We start from the raw sequence: 16,893 nt of genomic DNA on the forward strand, positions 1-16,893 counted from the left end.
AGGCATATGAAAAGAAAAAGCTACATGTATTTATTGGCTCAAAGTTGGCTACTAGGGTTCTATGATGGGTTAGTTTGAAAGGTTCAAATGTTGATCCTAAGTTGACTTTCGTCATATTCCAAGTATATCCACCATCTTATCACATACCATGTAATGATATTCTCAAAAGAAGTGTCCAATTCAACAGATCAATGAAAGCATATCACAATTTACTGTATTTGTATGCTCTCAACCCTCTTCAAACTCACTTGAATACTTAAGCAAAAGAGTTATCTAGCCACATGTGTCAAACCACCATCTTACCACAAAGCTTGGATGAGTGCATTAGGGGTTCTGTGAATGATTCAATAGAAAATAATTATGGTGGGTTTGGTGAATTCACGAAGATGGCTATGAATGAAAATGAGTACACATGTGAAAAAGATGCATGTTTAATGCAAATTAAAAAAAATTCACACATGGAAATATGCCACAGAGTCCCAACAAGCATTTTAAATACTAAATTTACACCACCACCCACAGTTTAAATAAAACATTGTCCTCAATGTTTAAGAATCAAAATTGAATAAGGAGTAACTAAAAATGGTAGAATACACCTGATGAGTGACAATGGTAGCTCGCTAAGCACCAAAGATGGTAACCTGAAATATCGAAACGAAACTATCCTGCAAACAAAAACAAAAAAAAAAAAAAAACAAAAAAACAATAGCAAACAAAAAGGAAAAGAAAGAAAATAAGAGAAAACAAAAAATAAAACAAAACAAACAAAATAAATAAAGGAAAACATACATGTGTAGTGTGATCAAGATTGATAGACTGGATCCACAAGTGGAATGTCTTCCACTTCCTGAACTTTCCTATCAATTAGTACTTTAAGGTGTTGATCATTTACTCTAAAGACCTGACCATCCTTACGATCCTCTATTTCTACTGCCCCATTTGTAAAAGTATTCGTCACTACAAAAGGACCAGTCCACCTAGACCAAAGTTTTTCTAAGTACTTAGGGAGTCTAGAATCATATAAGAACACTCGATCATTAGGTTTAAACGTTTTTCTTAAAATATTTTTATCATGAAATGCTTTCATTTTAGCCTTATGGATTCTTCTCATAAGCATCATTTCTCAACTCCTCTAACTCGATCAATTGAAACTTTTTAAACTTACTTGCTTCTCTCATGTCAAAATTGAAATGCTTGATGACCCAATAAGCTCGATGCTCGAGCTCCACAGGTAAGTGGCAAGCATTTCCAAAAACAAGCCTATAAGGTGACATGCCTAAAGGAGTTTTGAAAGCTGTACGGTAGGCTCAAAGCGCATCAACTAGTCTTAAACGCCAATCTTTGTGATCCGGGTTGAGCATTTTTTCTAAAATTTGCTTAATTTTCCTGTTTACAAGTTCTACCTGTCCACTTGTCTGTGGGTGGTAGGCAGTGGAGATCTTATGCACCAAGCCATAGTTTTTCATTAAAGCGTAAAAAAAAATGGTTGCAAAAATGTGTACCTTGATGACTCATGATAGCACATGGTGTACCAAATTGAGATAACACATTCTCTTTGAGAAATTTAATTACCATCCTATAATCATTAAGCAGCTGCCTCTACCCATTTTGACACATAATCTAGTGCCACAATAATATATTGATATCTAAAAGAAGGAGGAAATGATCCCATAGAATTAATATCCCAACAATCAAAAATTTCAATCACTAAAATTGGGTTTAAGGGCATTATATTATGACAGGACATAACTCATAACTTTTGACACTTTTCACATGAGCAACAATAGATGTTTGCATCTTTAAATATGATAGACCAATAAAATCCACACTGCAAAATTTTTGTAGCAGTTTTCTTCATTGAAAAGTGGCCCTCGCAAGCTTGGGAGTAACAAAATACTAAGACGCTAGAAATCTCTTCATTAGGTATGCAATGCCTTAAAATTTGGTCAAGGGAGTATTTGAAAAGAAAAGGGTCATCCCAATAGAAATTACATACCTCAGTCATGAACTTCCTCTTGTCCCGAGCACTCCAATCCACCGGTATCTCACCTGCAACCAAATAATTCACAATATGAGCAAATCATGGTAGAGAAGTAATAAAAAGTAAAAGCTTATCGGGAAAATCATCCCTGATTGGCAGGTGGTCAGAGGTGTCCTTAAATGTGAGGCTCGAGAGATTGTTAGCCACTACGTTCTCCGCTCCCTTCTTGTTTTTGATGGTGATGTCAAATTCTTGCAAAAGTACAATCCACCGTATTAATCATGCCTTAGCATCATTTTTTGTAAGAAGGTACTTTAGGGCTGCTTGATCTGTGAAAATAATAATAGGAGAGCTAATCAAGTAAGCTTGAAACTTATCCAAAGCAAACACTACAGCTAGCAACTCTTTCAGTGGTGGAGTAATTCATCTGAACCCTATTTAGAGGTCTACTAGCATAGTAAATGACAAAAGGCTTCCTCTCCCTTCGCTGTCCAATGACAACACCTACAACAAAATCACTAGCATCACACATGATCTCAAAAAATAAAGTCTAATCAGGTGGTTGCATTATGGGTGCTGAGATAAGCTTGCCAATTAGCATTTTAAAGGCCTCTTGACAATCTTGTGTCCACTCAAATGGGATATCTTTAGCTAGGAGGTTACATAGTGGTCTAGATATGGTAGAAAAATTTTGTATAAACCTCTTATAAAAGCCTGCATGACCAAGAAAGGATCTCACATCCTTTACTTTCCTAGGTGTAGGTAACTTAGATATTAATTCAATCCTAGATTGATCAACCTCTATCCCTCTAGAAGAAATAATATGCCCTAAGACAATACCTGAAGGTACCATAAAGTGACATTTTTTCCAATTCAAAACCAATTCCTTCTCCTCACAACTAGTCAACATCCTCTCTAAATTCAATAAGCATGCATCAAAAGAAGATCAAAAAACAGTCAAATCATCCATAAAAACTTCCTTGCAATTTTCAACCATGTCACTAAAAATGCTCATCATGCAACGTTGAAAAGTAGCAAGTGTATTACACAATCTAAATGACATTTTACAGAAAGCATAAATACCAAAAGGACAAGTGAAAGTGGTTTTGTCCTGGTCTTCTAATGCAATTTCAGTTTAATAATAACCAGAATAACCATCCAAGAAATAATAAAAAAGATGACTAGCCACATGCTCAAGAATTTGATCAATAAAAGGAAGAGGAAAATGGTCTTTCTAGGTAGCAGCATTCAATTTTTTGTAATCAATGCACATTCGCCACCCAGTCACAAGTTTTGTAGGGACTAGCTCTCTCAGGTCATTCTTTCCCACAGTAGCACCTGATTTCTTAGGAACAACTTGTGTAGGACTTACCCATTTACTATTAGCAATAGGATATATGATTCCAGCATCTAATAGTTTCAACACTTCATTCTTTACCACTTCTTTTATAGTGGAATTAAGCCTACACTAGGAGTCTCTACGAGGGCAAGTTCCTTCCTCCAAATTAATCTTATGAGAACAAACCAGGGGACTAACACCTTTTATATCAGCAATGCTCCAACCTAAGGCTGACTTATGCTCACTTAGGGTCCGAATTAATTTCTCACCTTGAGACTCAGACAATTTAGATGAGATAATAACAAGGAAAGTATCACCTGGACCAAGGAAAGCATGCCTTAAACCCTTAGGTGGAGGTTTCAATTCAACTTTGGGTGCTTCTACACTTGAAGGAATTTGTTTTTTTCCCTTTCTCAGGCAACTCGTCAAACTTTGGTTGCCAGGCCCGAGTGCCATAATCCTAAGTTCTATCAAAGATAGCACAAATATCAACTGCATCAGATGGATTACCGGTAGAATCAAACTCATAATTAACAAGAAAATACTCAAAGGGGTCAAAATCATGGGCTATAGAAACTCCCTTTTCTATGAGTGAGTCAATCATGTATGTCTGGTGGCTCTTGCCATCATCTTCTGGCTGTTTTGCAATATGGAAGATATTCAACTCGAGAGTCATGTTTCCAAAAGAAAGCTTCATGAGCCCATTCCTGTAATTAATAAGAGCATTAGCAGTGGCAAGGAAAGGCCTACCTAAAATCACTGAAATTTTAGAAGTAGTATCAACAACAGAGCTAGTGTCAAGGATTAGGAAATCAACAGGATAATAAAATTTGTCAATTTGAATTAGAACATCCTCTACCACTTCCTGGGGTACTTTGACTAAATAGTCAGCCAATTGCAATACCACAGTGATTGGTTTGATTTCTCCTAACCCCAATTGTAAATAAATAGAATATGGCATTAGATTCATGCTAGCTCCTAAATCTAACAAAACTTGTCCAAACTCATGATTTCCAATGTTGCATGCAACGGTTGGCAATTAGGATCCTTGTACTTTGAAGGAATCCGCTGCTCAATTAGAGCACTAACTTGCTCTGTCAGGAACGCTGTCTTCTTCACATGATGCTTCCGCTTAACTATACACAAATTTTTAATAACTTTTGCATAATTAGGAACTTATTTAATAACATGCAAAAGGGGGAGGTTAATTTTTACCTGTTGAAGGTTCTCCAAGATTTCATTATTAGGATCCAAAGTTCGCTTATTCAATTTTAAAGCTTGAGGAAATGGTACCTTAACTGGGCTCTTTATTACCTCGGTTTCTTTGGATAGCTTGGCATCACTATTGCTTTGATCTTCTTCCACATCCTCTGATTTGTTCATTGTTGGGATGTGTAATGACTTACCACTTCATGTCACAATGGCATTCACATCCTTCAATTTCTTTTGTGCCATGTGTTAACCATGGGGTGTAGACTGAGCTTGAGAAGGGAACTTTCCTCGCTCATTCACACTCAAGGAGCTCATCAATTTGGACATATGACCCTTTATCTCTTTGTTTTCTTCAACAACCTGTGTAATCAAAGATTCAAACTTTTGGTTAGTCTTACCTTGTGCCTCAATAAAAGTATGCAAAGTGTCTTCTAAAGGACTCCTAGAAGATGAAAGTGCCTGATATGGTGTAGGATATAATCTAGGTGGTTGTGCAGGCTGCTGATTTTCAGACTTCCAACTAAAATTGGAGTGATTGCACCACCCCGAATTATAGGTATCAAAGAAGGATGTAAAATGTTTCAGTAAGCTCATTGAGGTATTCTATGGCCTCATCAGGATCTTTCTGTAAGAACCCACCATTACATATCATCTCCACAAATTAACGCTTTCTAGGTATAAGTCCCTCATAAAAATAGCTCACTAAGCATTAATTCTCATCCCTATGGTGAGGACACATACTCAACAACTCTTTAAATCTTTCTTAAAATTGATACAAAGTCTCACTATCCTTTTGTACAAAGGTGGAGATTTGCCTTTTTAAAACCTTGGTCTTAAGTTGGAAAAATTATTTATTAAAGAAGTCCTGAGTCATCTCATTCCATGACCCAATAGATCGTGGTCTCAACAAGTATAACCAACTCTTAGCTCTGTCCTTCAAAGAGAAAGGAAAGAACTCAAGTCTCACAATGTCATCAATGGCATTTTAACTATGAAAAGTTGCAACTACTTCCTCAAACTCCCTAATATGCACATATAGATTTTCATTTTCCAAGCCATGAAAAGTAGGGAGTAACTATATCATCCATGTTTTAAAATTTAGTTGGCAAGTATTAGCTGGAAACATGATGCATGATGGTGTGGCTATGTGTAGGGTGGAGGTAATCCTGAAGGGTCCTAGTGGGTTGATCTCCGTGTTCACTCATTTCCTCAGAATTAGAAAAATTGGACTCTGACTCTGATTCTAACACAGGTTTACAAGCAAACCGACCTAATGCGTCTCTATACATGTACATACAAGGTAGAGAAAAATGCAACACTAAAAAAAAAAAAAAACAAAACAAAACTATAAAAAGAAAAATAAAATAAAATAAAGATGCAGCAAGCTAAAAGAGGGAACGAAGTTACTGTATTTACAAACTACTAAAAAGTAAAACTATCTAGCAATTCTTCTACAGTTTTCCTAGTAATGGTACCAAAATTTGATTGCGCCCAAAGAATAACAAGATAGTTATAGCACAGCTTTGGGGTGTCAATTCCACATAGAGACATATTAAAAGAATAGTAGAAGGAACAAGAAAACTAAATAAAAATATTAAATAATTAATGAAAAATAAAGATTAATTTTAAATGCAAATTAAATTGAAGCAAAATTACTTGCTGAAAAAGTGATCAAATTGACGAACAATAGAGCGTCTGGAATCCATTGCACAAATTTGCTATTTTAATTATTCTTAGTTCATTGAATAACTCAATTGGGAACTTAAATCCCAAAATTCACAATCGGAATGTATAGATTTATAAACTAAAATTAAACCAAATGTTACCCTTTGAAAACCATTTACCACTTTTAAAATATGTAAATTATTATCTCTATTGAGGAAATCTAATGACAACAATATACTCAGGAAGCAATATTGCAACAAAGAACTAAATCAATATAGATAAACAATTGATCCAAATATAATTAAAGAACTAATACATTCAATAGAAAAAGAATGACTAAATCTATAAATAGAATAAATTCTATGATTTCGGAGAAGGAAACATCACCGATGAATTGAGAATGTTAAAACAAAAAGATTTTAGTAATTGAAAATCAAATACATAAATTAAAAATTCCATCTAATGTGCAAGTTCATCCCTATCCATACTTGAGAATTTAGTTACTTATAATTATAATGGACGACAAAAATTTCCAGAGAAAGATAAAGCAAATGGCGGCCATGGAAATTATTTTCTCCTCTATTTAAATCTGCCTCTTGTGCCTCTCCTTTCTCGTATTTCATGATAATAATATGCTTATATAGTATAAGAAAGAAACCCTAATGCCTCCATAATTTTTTAATAAAAAAATCACCTAAATTGTAAAACTCATCTTAGTAACCAGATACGCACATCAAGAGTTTGAATTTGGAAATTCTTATTAGGGACAAATTTATAGCCCTTTAAGATAGCTTTCTAATTCGTCAAGAAGTGCATCAATATGATATGTGAGGAAAAAGTTAAGGTCAAAATACTAAACTATGTCCAAACTATCTCCTAGCAAATTTTGGATTTGGACTTCTTGCAGTTTCCTTTTGAGATTTTTTTTCATTTTTTCTTCATCCAAATTGCACTCAAATCCCATGAAGCTTTCATTTGAATTTGACTGTGCTTTGACTTGCTCTTTTATAAACACTGAAATTAAACTTAAAAAAACTGCTTAGGGATATCCTAAAGTAAATAGAAACTCAATTCAAGAATACACATTAATTTCTATGATTTCTATTTACATTTTTAAATTTTAATCCAATAATAGGGTTAGAATGCACTTTCACGCACTCATCACCACACAACACGGAGCACACATCACGTGTACTTTATTCACTCTACGCCACACATCACTACGGCGCACGTCACATGGTGCGTCGCTGCACTACACAGAGTACACTCCACGTGTACTCCATTCACACTTCACGCCATATCACAACTACGGCATCCATCTCATGCCCATACTCACAGTTTCCAACACTACATAATCAAGCCCAACAGTTCATAACTACACTTCACTTCACAACTACGCAGTAAACTTTACAATTACTAACTACACAATCTACACTCCAACCAACCAACTAATATAAGCATCGATGGGATAACTCGTGCATCGCTCGCTACCTGTCACAACCAAGGCGTCGGAGGAGTTGTATCTGGCAGTTAACACCGTGCACGGTGGTTGTCCATCCCGTAAAGTGGCAATTTGGGCTTGAAAATATCTAGGCGTGGTCTTGGAAAGGCTCAAGGTGGCCTCGTGGTGGTCAAACGTGGTGGAGCACGGTTGCATCACATAGTGAATAGTGCATCTGAAAGGGAGGGATGCTGCTTTAGGTGGAGGAAGGATATGGAACTTCATGGAAAGCTAGGGAGAGATTGAGGAAAATGTGGTGGAGCTGTGGTGGTGAGGTAGTGGCCAGGTGGTGGCTCACGATGGCAGATCAACCACAAGAAGTGTAATCTGTGCCTTGGAGAGTGAGGGAGAGTGAAAGTTGCACAAAGCTCTGTTGGGTATGAAAATGGTTGGGAAAGATCGTGGTGATGAGAGGAATAAGATGGTGGTGGTGAGTAGCTGTGCACGGTGGTGCAACTGAACGTGTAGTTGTGGAAACCCATTGAAGAAGGAGAGAGAGGTAGGGGAAATGAACACATGGAAATGAAGCCCATGATGTGGTGAAGCCTTTGGTAGTGCTCGGTGGCCGTTTTGGCTATGTATGACTATGCTAGGAGGAGGGATAGGCTCTAAGGCCCATTCGGTTGGTGGGAGAAAGGGAGAGAGAGAGCTACTGGTGTAGCTCACCACCGGTGGGGTAGAGCTCGCCAGTGAAGAAGGAACATGCTAGTGGAGAAGGTGAGGCACAGCGTCTGGATGTGGTGCCGGCTAGAAGAACAACGTCTGTATTGGGTTGGGAGAGAGAGAGAAGAGAGAAGAAGGGAAAGAGAAAAAGTGAGGAGGGAAAGAGAGGGGCTTGGATTTTTAATCAAAGTCCTTCATTTCAGGATTCTCAAAATGATCTAACGGTGAGTTTAAATATTGATTTGAAAATGCATAAGTATTTTATTTAAACTAAAGTTTAAAACAAGACACTGAGAGAAATTAAGATAGAATATTGTTTTATAAACCAAAGTTTATAAAATAATATTTCTTCATCATTATTCAAAATGAGAAAGTATCGTGAATTATTCAAAGAGAATAAAATCATTTAAATTAATTTAAGGTTTTCAACATAAAGTTAAATCTCTTAATATTTTAAAATAACTAAAATATTTAATTTAAGTAATTATCCATAATTATAATATTTTTAGAGTTCATTAAAATATTATAATTGTGTTACTTTAAAAACAAGCTTATCTAATAATATTGGAAATATCTCATATATAAATATTTACAGAATATTTAAAATATTTGTAAATTTTAAAATATCTATCTTGCTTTGAAATCCGCGGAATAACTTTTAGAACACTAATGGCTTGACATGTAGAACAAGGCTCAGTACGTAGATCAAAGTTCAGCAATAGAATAAGGCTCACCATAGATTAAAACTTAGCACGTAGAACGAGGCTCATAATTAAAGAAAAAGAAAGAATAAGCGGATATCACAGAAATGAAGTGAAAATTTAGGTGAAATCTCACCAGAAGTGTATGTTTTGGCATGTGGTCTGTCCAAGCGAGCCATCCAATACTCAAGATATTGGGTGCGTGGATATAGATTTCACACAGCAAATAGAAAACAATATAAGAAAACTCAAATTTTTGGAGTTGTAGTCAAAGGAAGCCCTGGATGATAATATTGATTTTTACGGAATTGGAAAAGATATCATAGCATTAAAGTATGTGGACGAATATCTGATCTGGTTATTTAAATGTAATTGGTGGAATGTCTTAAATCCTAGGTTGGCTGTGCGTAACGATAAATATTTTGTGAATGTCAATACATCTCGCAAATGGTATGAGGACGATCATTTCATTCTTACTTGCTAAGCAAATCAAGTCTTTTTTATTTAGATGATCTAGAGTATGGAAATCTATGGCGAGTAGTCGAGAAGTTTGCGCCGAGAAATGTATATGATTATATTCCAAACGCAGACAAACTACATGAAGAAGTTGATAGTTCAAACTATGAAGAAGCATATCAAGAAAACGAATTAGACATCAATCTATTTGTTGATCTAAGCCAATAGGACATGGTCCCATTGCGCAGAGAAGATGTTCAACCAGAAGCAATTGAAAGTGTAAGTGTTGGAAGAACATGAATCAACTGAAGTGTCTACTGAGGATGAGAGTAACTGGTCCAGCAAAACTGATACTGAATGATTTTCAAAGAAATATTTGTATAGGTATAACTTTTATAAAAATCTATAATGTAACTTGTTCGAATAATAATTTATTATGATTTCAAACAGATATGCCTCCTAAATGCAAAAGAACACATGAGCCATCCAGAACACATGAGCCATCCCCACCCCTTTATTAACTCCCTGTGTTGTTCATCTGCCAACAATAGTAGACCAACATCACTAGAATTAGAACAAGGTACTTTATCACTGTATATCTATAAAATAAAATAATTTAATTAAAATATATGCTTTAATTATTGTATATATAACTGTTGTAAACAAGCGCTGAGGTAGAGGCACTATGAAGGATGTCTACATAGAGAAGTAAGAAAATTAGGTAAAATTAAAATTGATATATCTGATGATCACATCAATGGCTCCGGGGAATTAGCAGTTTGGCTTACTTCTTATGTTGGTATCCTTACTAGCAAGTATGAACCGATGACTACATCCTCCTAGACTAAAGTTTTCCAATATGTGAAAGATCTCATCAAAAATCGTTGCCTGATAATAAGCTACTTTGTATAACATGTTAATTTAAAGAACCTTTGTATTTATACTAATTGTTTATAATTTTTTGAAGGATGGGTTTGAACTAAATTTTGGCCAACTAGAGGATCTACTAACGGTTGAGAAACTGATGTTGAATGCATTCCAAAAATACAAAAGTCGATGTCATGCACACTATCAGAAGTTTAGCACAACGACAAAGGCGTCTCAAAGTCTACTCCAAGCTATGCCACCAAACGAATGGGAGAAAGTTTGTGATATATTTAAAGATTCTACTTATCAGGTAATTTTGCTGCTTTTTTAAATTTAATAGTATATGATAGATGTATTATACATATGGTTATAATTTTTTTTAGCAATGAATTACGGCAAACAAAGCAAATAGATTAAATTTAACGATACACCATCATGCAGGTTCTCAATCTTTTCATCACTTATTTTAAAAAATGGTAAGTTATTCTAGTCCCCATTAAATATTAACATATACACTTTTTTTTATTTAAGTTCCAATATAGATTTTCATTTTGCAACAAGAAGAAAGTCTTGCTAATCATGATCTGATCCAATTGTATGCTAAAGTGATTGAGCCTATTTTAACTATTTAAAACCAATGTATTTTAAATTCCTCGTGACATTATTATTGGTTTTAGATGGAAAAATGGTTAATAAGTATAAATACAAGTTGTGATTTTTAATTGATTGATATCATGTTTATGCTTAATTTTATAACTATGATGTAATTGACTAATATTTTCTCACATATATAATATATTTTTGATATATATTTTTTCATTTTTTATTTATGTTTGAGTGTTATTTTTTTCTACTTATTTTCAGCTTAAATAAAATTCACATAAAATCTAAGACAAGATAATTTTCAGTGGTTGTTTATAGATGCACGTGAACATTAGTGGAAACACACAAACAGAAACATAATTAAAGGAGGAGCCGGTGCATGATTGAATAAAAAAAAAAAAAAAAAGTGAAAGCAAGAAGAGAAGAGGCTGATTTTTAGCTAGCTGAAATGTGGGTTGGTGGAAGAGGAAAAAGGGAATTGACCTGGCTGTCTCCACCGAATTTGTCATTGAAGAAGTCGTGATTGAAGGCTGCTGTCTCTACCGAATTTGTCATTGAAGAAGTCGTGATTGAAGGCTGCTGTCTCCACCGAATTGGACATCATTTAGAAGTCGGTGGATTGGTTCATTAAATAATGGGGTGCAGTTGGAGGGGGACACAACTTTCTATTTTTGTTTTAGTTTTTTTTCTTATATTCTTTGGCAGTTTTTCATTTGGAGTCGGTCGGTTGAGAGAGAGTTGGTCATTGGAAATTTTCTGGAGTTAGAGGGAAGTCGACATTGGCTGGGATTAAGATTTGTTTTAGTCGGTTTGTAGATTATTGTTTAGAGAATGAACGGAAGTTTTAGTCAGTTTGGAGATTGAATTTTCAGAGTGATACCAGGGGTAGTTTTTCTTGAGTTTTAGTCGGTGTGGATTAAATATTTCTGGGGGTTTCGGTTGGTTGCAATGATTTCTTTTTGCTGGCTAATCCTTTAAGTCGGTTAGGAGGGGATTTTAATTTTCTAAAACGTGTGGAGGAAGTCGATTGACTTATTTTAAGGAGCTGAGATTGACTTATTTTTCTTGGAGGAAGTCGATGCAAACGTGAGAAGCTGGTTTTTCTGCTGTGGATTTTAATTGAACGATGAAGGGGAGTTTTCATCTAGATTTTTCATTCTCTATTTTGTTATTTAATTTCAGTTTAAAGATTATGGAATAGTTTTGAGATTTTTAACTTAAAAGTTTGGATAATTTATTTACTGTTTATTTATTTCGTATTATTTATTTTTCTCTGTTCTTTAAGCTTTCATTTAATAGTGATTACAATTGTTTTGAATTAATTTTGAGAATTTGTGATTTGAATACAAGGATGAACTCTAGAATTTTGGCTTTGGGACTTTTCAATTTTCAGTTTGTAGTTTGTCAATTACTTTTTAATCTAGTTTAATTCTTAGCTTAGTTTTATTAATCTCTTAGTTTTATTACATATTAGATTGATTAAAGTTTAATTAAGACTTAAATAATTTTTGTTTCATTGTTTAATTTTCAGATTAATTAAGATTGTTCAGTTTAGTTAACTCTCTGATTGTTAGTTTCAATTTGTTAGTCTTTTACATTTCATTTCAACAGTCAAAAATCTAAAAATATAAATCTAGTCCATCACTAGTGCCCTTTTTCATTCTTGTTGCACTCTTCCATCCATTGCACATACCATCATTTTTATTTTTCTCTTTGTAAATATTTCCACTATTTTAAACGAGTTTGATTTTTAAATAACTTTATCTAAGGAGACGATCTAGAAATTTATTCCTAATTATTACACGACATCCTCCTGTACTTGAAATAGCCTTTGTGCTACTCATTTTTGAGTGAGTCATAAAGCACATAAAAATCGTGATGATGTTTGGAGCAATCTCAAGGCAGAGGCAAATTATATAAGTTTAAGTGTCTTAATTATATTGTCTAAAGATATTTTTGTTACTTAAACTAACTTTAATTTTTTTTTTGTTTGTTGAACAAGATGATATTTCTCAAGGAAATTGCTGTGGATCCATCTGATGAATTATCTGTCAACAATGCTCAAATTCTTTCTCAAGTTCTTGGATCACGTTCTGGGTATTTAAGGGGCTTAGAACGTTGTGTGAAGCCATCCTCAACATCATCATCCTCTTCTAAAGGCAGATCGAATGACGATAAGACTAAGGAATTATATGAAACAACACTTGAGATAGAACAATTGAGGTCCAAGGAAAAAGAGTTGCTGACCCGATTAGATCAAGCAGCAGATTTAGAGCCAAGATTAGAAAAGAGCTACAATTGAATAGCCAAAAGATGTTTGAACAGTTCCAATCAATGATGTGCAAAAACTCTATGCCACCACAATCATAATTCATTTAATATTTTTTAATCGCCTTTATGTTATGATGTTCACAAACATTTGAACAATTAATATATATGATTACATTTTATGTAATATTAATATGATATATTAATTAAATTTTGATCTGTTTGATAAATACTGTTTGAATGGTAGAATTCCATTTATAAATCCATTCAAACAAAAATAGATCCATACGAACAAATACTCACCCATTCGAACGGTATGCGAGAAATATAGTCCGTATGTTCATCCAAACAATAAAATATTTCTCCAAAAAATGTTATTATGTAAAACCCCGTTCGAACAGAGAATTTTCAACAATAAAATGTCTGTTTGAACAGACATAATTTATGTTTGAACAAAAATCGCTTCAGAAATATAGTGGTTCAAAAGCATAAATTCTATTCGAATAAGATCAAATATAGTTATTAATTCAAATATATATTTCATATTGTTTGAATGGAAGTGTCGATTCGAACAAAACTTTTTCCATTTGAACAGTTGTTTGAGATGAAATGTTTTTGTCTAAAAAAGAAAATCCCATTCGAACGGTTTGAATTGGTTCTGTTCAATTTCATTCTTAAAAATGATTTTTTGAAATGAAAACCAAATACTTTTTGAGAGAAAATGGAGATGAAATTTTTTTTTTTACAAAAATATTTACGGACGAAATTTAGATTTTTTTGTCTCAAAAAATCCAATCTCTTGTAGTGATTCATTCATGACCCACATAGTCATTATAACTTTTTTTAGATATTAGAAACCCTTTTATTTGTGTAAGCAGTTCCTCAATCCATACATTTTTATGAGAAAAAGATAATGCTAACTTCCCTGATATATGTGCTAACCTATTAACTTCTCTATAAGTAAAATAGATTCTCCACTGACTTATTAGACAACAGACTTTTTATATCAGCTATCGTCCTCTCATAACCGGTGAGATTTTCTTGTTTACTACTAACATTCCTCACAACAACTTGATAATCCCTTTCAAAATGATTTATGACATCCTTAAGTCAGCATAGAATTCATAAGCAGAAAACTGTTTTCCTTATAACTTATTAATACTGCTTATAACTTATTAATGGTGATGCGATCGATGTGAGCGCCATTATATTGTCATGTCACGTTAATTTATTAATTAAGTGAGTTCTGAGTAAATATTTAACACTAATTATAATTATGATTTTGATATAATGAGGAATAATTAATACCTATGTACTCTCCATAATTAGATATGTACGCCATTACTTCTATCAAACAGGTACATGAATTTTAAACGTCAGCAATAAAAATACACGGTACGGAGATTTCCAAGAAATTGATCTTAATCCATAAGGTATATCATTAATCACAGTGGATCCAATTTAGCTGTACGAATAATTCAGAAAAATATATTATTCATCATCTTTTAAACTATTTTTATGATCTGACAGGCCAGCTAGGTATTTCTTCGTCGACCTAATTATGATAAGATAAGTTGCAACGTGGCCTTTCTGTAACGCAGATGCTGCAACGTGTATGTTATCACAGACTATAAGTAGTCTATAACTTTCTCACTGAAACAGACTGGTCGGCTGCAAGTCTGCAACTGCTAATGTATGGACAACGAATCAACCATATTCTTACTCTTTCTTTATTATTAATTTATTATCTAATCATTTTTTTCTACTGCAAAAAAAAAATTTTGCATCAATTTTAATATTATTAAAAATAAAATTACTGCAATAAATTATCAATTTCAGTGATTTTGATGTCACCGCAGGGTTTTAACATCAACTTTTGAAATTGATTTTTTGCAGCGGCTTTTATTTTTTATTTTTTGTGACAAAAAAATTCGCTACAGTTTCTAAATTGGACTTTTGTATTCATTTTTTACTTTTTAGAACGGAAAAATTGGCTACAAATGGTATATAGTGTATTGCAGCAAAACATAAATCATTGGGAATGTCTTTTAAAAGCAGCAGGCACGAATTTTAATCTCTCCCCCTCTCCCCTTTGATTTTCCCTCGTACACTCACATATCCCGATTCCCTTTTCTTTCAAATTCGTCTTCTCTATTTTCGTTCTTACTGCAGCTGACCATTTCGATTTTTCCTCTGATTTTCATTCTTACATTTTTTTCTTATTTCTCATTACCGTGCAACAAACCCTTAGGTGGACGTGGACTCTCACCATCGACCACCTCCTCTCGGTGAGCCATTCTCTCTCTCACTCTCTCTACCATTTTTGTGATCAAATTGAACCCTATTTTTGATTTTATAATTGTGCAATTTGAACCCTAGGACCATCTCGTTCATCTTCATTGATTGAATCCGTGTAGTGTCATCTCCAGTAGTTCTCTTCACACTAGTAAGCTTTTTCTCAACCTTCCCACTCTCTAATCTCACCCTCATTGTTTTGGTTTACTCAAGTGCACACAGACTCTACCCTCTCTGTTTTTACCTTTCCGCACATATCTTTTAATCAACTTTTAATCTATTGTTGGTGTTGATTGCTAAATAATTTTATTTTATTTTCAGCAAGATATGTTCGAGCTTGTAGGGGGTCTTGTTGAAAATTGTTTGGCTGGATTCAATAGTTTTGTATTTGCATATGGTCAGGTATCTTTTAGTTTTAGTTGTTTCTTTTCTGATTTTATTACTATTTTTCAAGTATAATGATCCTATTAATGTTCTCCATGTATCTGAAAATTTGCTTATTTCTACATGTTTTGAATGAACTTGTTTTGCATTGTATCGTGTTTGGATGCATTTTATCTTATGGCCTCCTTTTGCTAGCCCCATGCACTTACCTATGCTTTATGTTTTTTTTTTTTTTGGCTGGCTTGTGCATGCAGAAATCTGTTTTCAAAGTTAACATCTATTATGATGGATGTAAGCAAAAAGTCATGAAGAAAATGTTGCAAAAAATTGATGGTGCAAAATTCTGAATATAGTGGTACCAAAATTGGTAGGAATTTAACAGAACTTATTGCCTTTTTCTGACTTTTATTTATTTAATAGCCCCAAGATTAATGAATCTGTGTTGATAATAACAGAAGGAAAACAGGGTCGGTTTGGGAGAAACTTCAATCTACAACGTGAAGGTTGATTCTAAATGTTCTAGTTCTTCATGTGATGCCCCCAAATCCCCACGCACGGATACAGAAAAATCGAGACGTCCGGATGATGACAACCCGGGTCACCACCCTATCGACGAGAGCCAAGTGTGTGTATAAGCAACAAATGTGCATGAAAAAACATGCAGCGGATAGCAAAGTCATATAACTAAGTACCAGAATTTTTCTTAGTTTAATGCAAAGCTGTTCAAAATATACATAATAAAATATTACAAAACACAAATATTATTCAAAGCAACAACAAGATATTAACTTCAACTCAGAACTCCGGCAGAGCCGCTTCCTTGGGCTCAGCCTCCTCCTCTTCCTAGAACTCTGCATCAAAATCTACGGAATGAAAAATGGTACCGCAGGTAAGTAAAATCCAAACACCACTAGATAAAAACATATAGAACTCAAACAATATGTATGAAAGAAAAGCC

Source organism: Carya illinoinensis, chromosome 11 (assembly GCF_018687715.1).
Source record: "Carya illinoinensis cultivar Pawnee chromosome 11, C.illinoinensisPawnee_v1, whole genome shotgun sequence".
Lineage (NCBI taxonomy): Eukaryota > Viridiplantae > Streptophyta > Magnoliopsida > Fagales > Juglandaceae > Carya > Carya illinoinensis.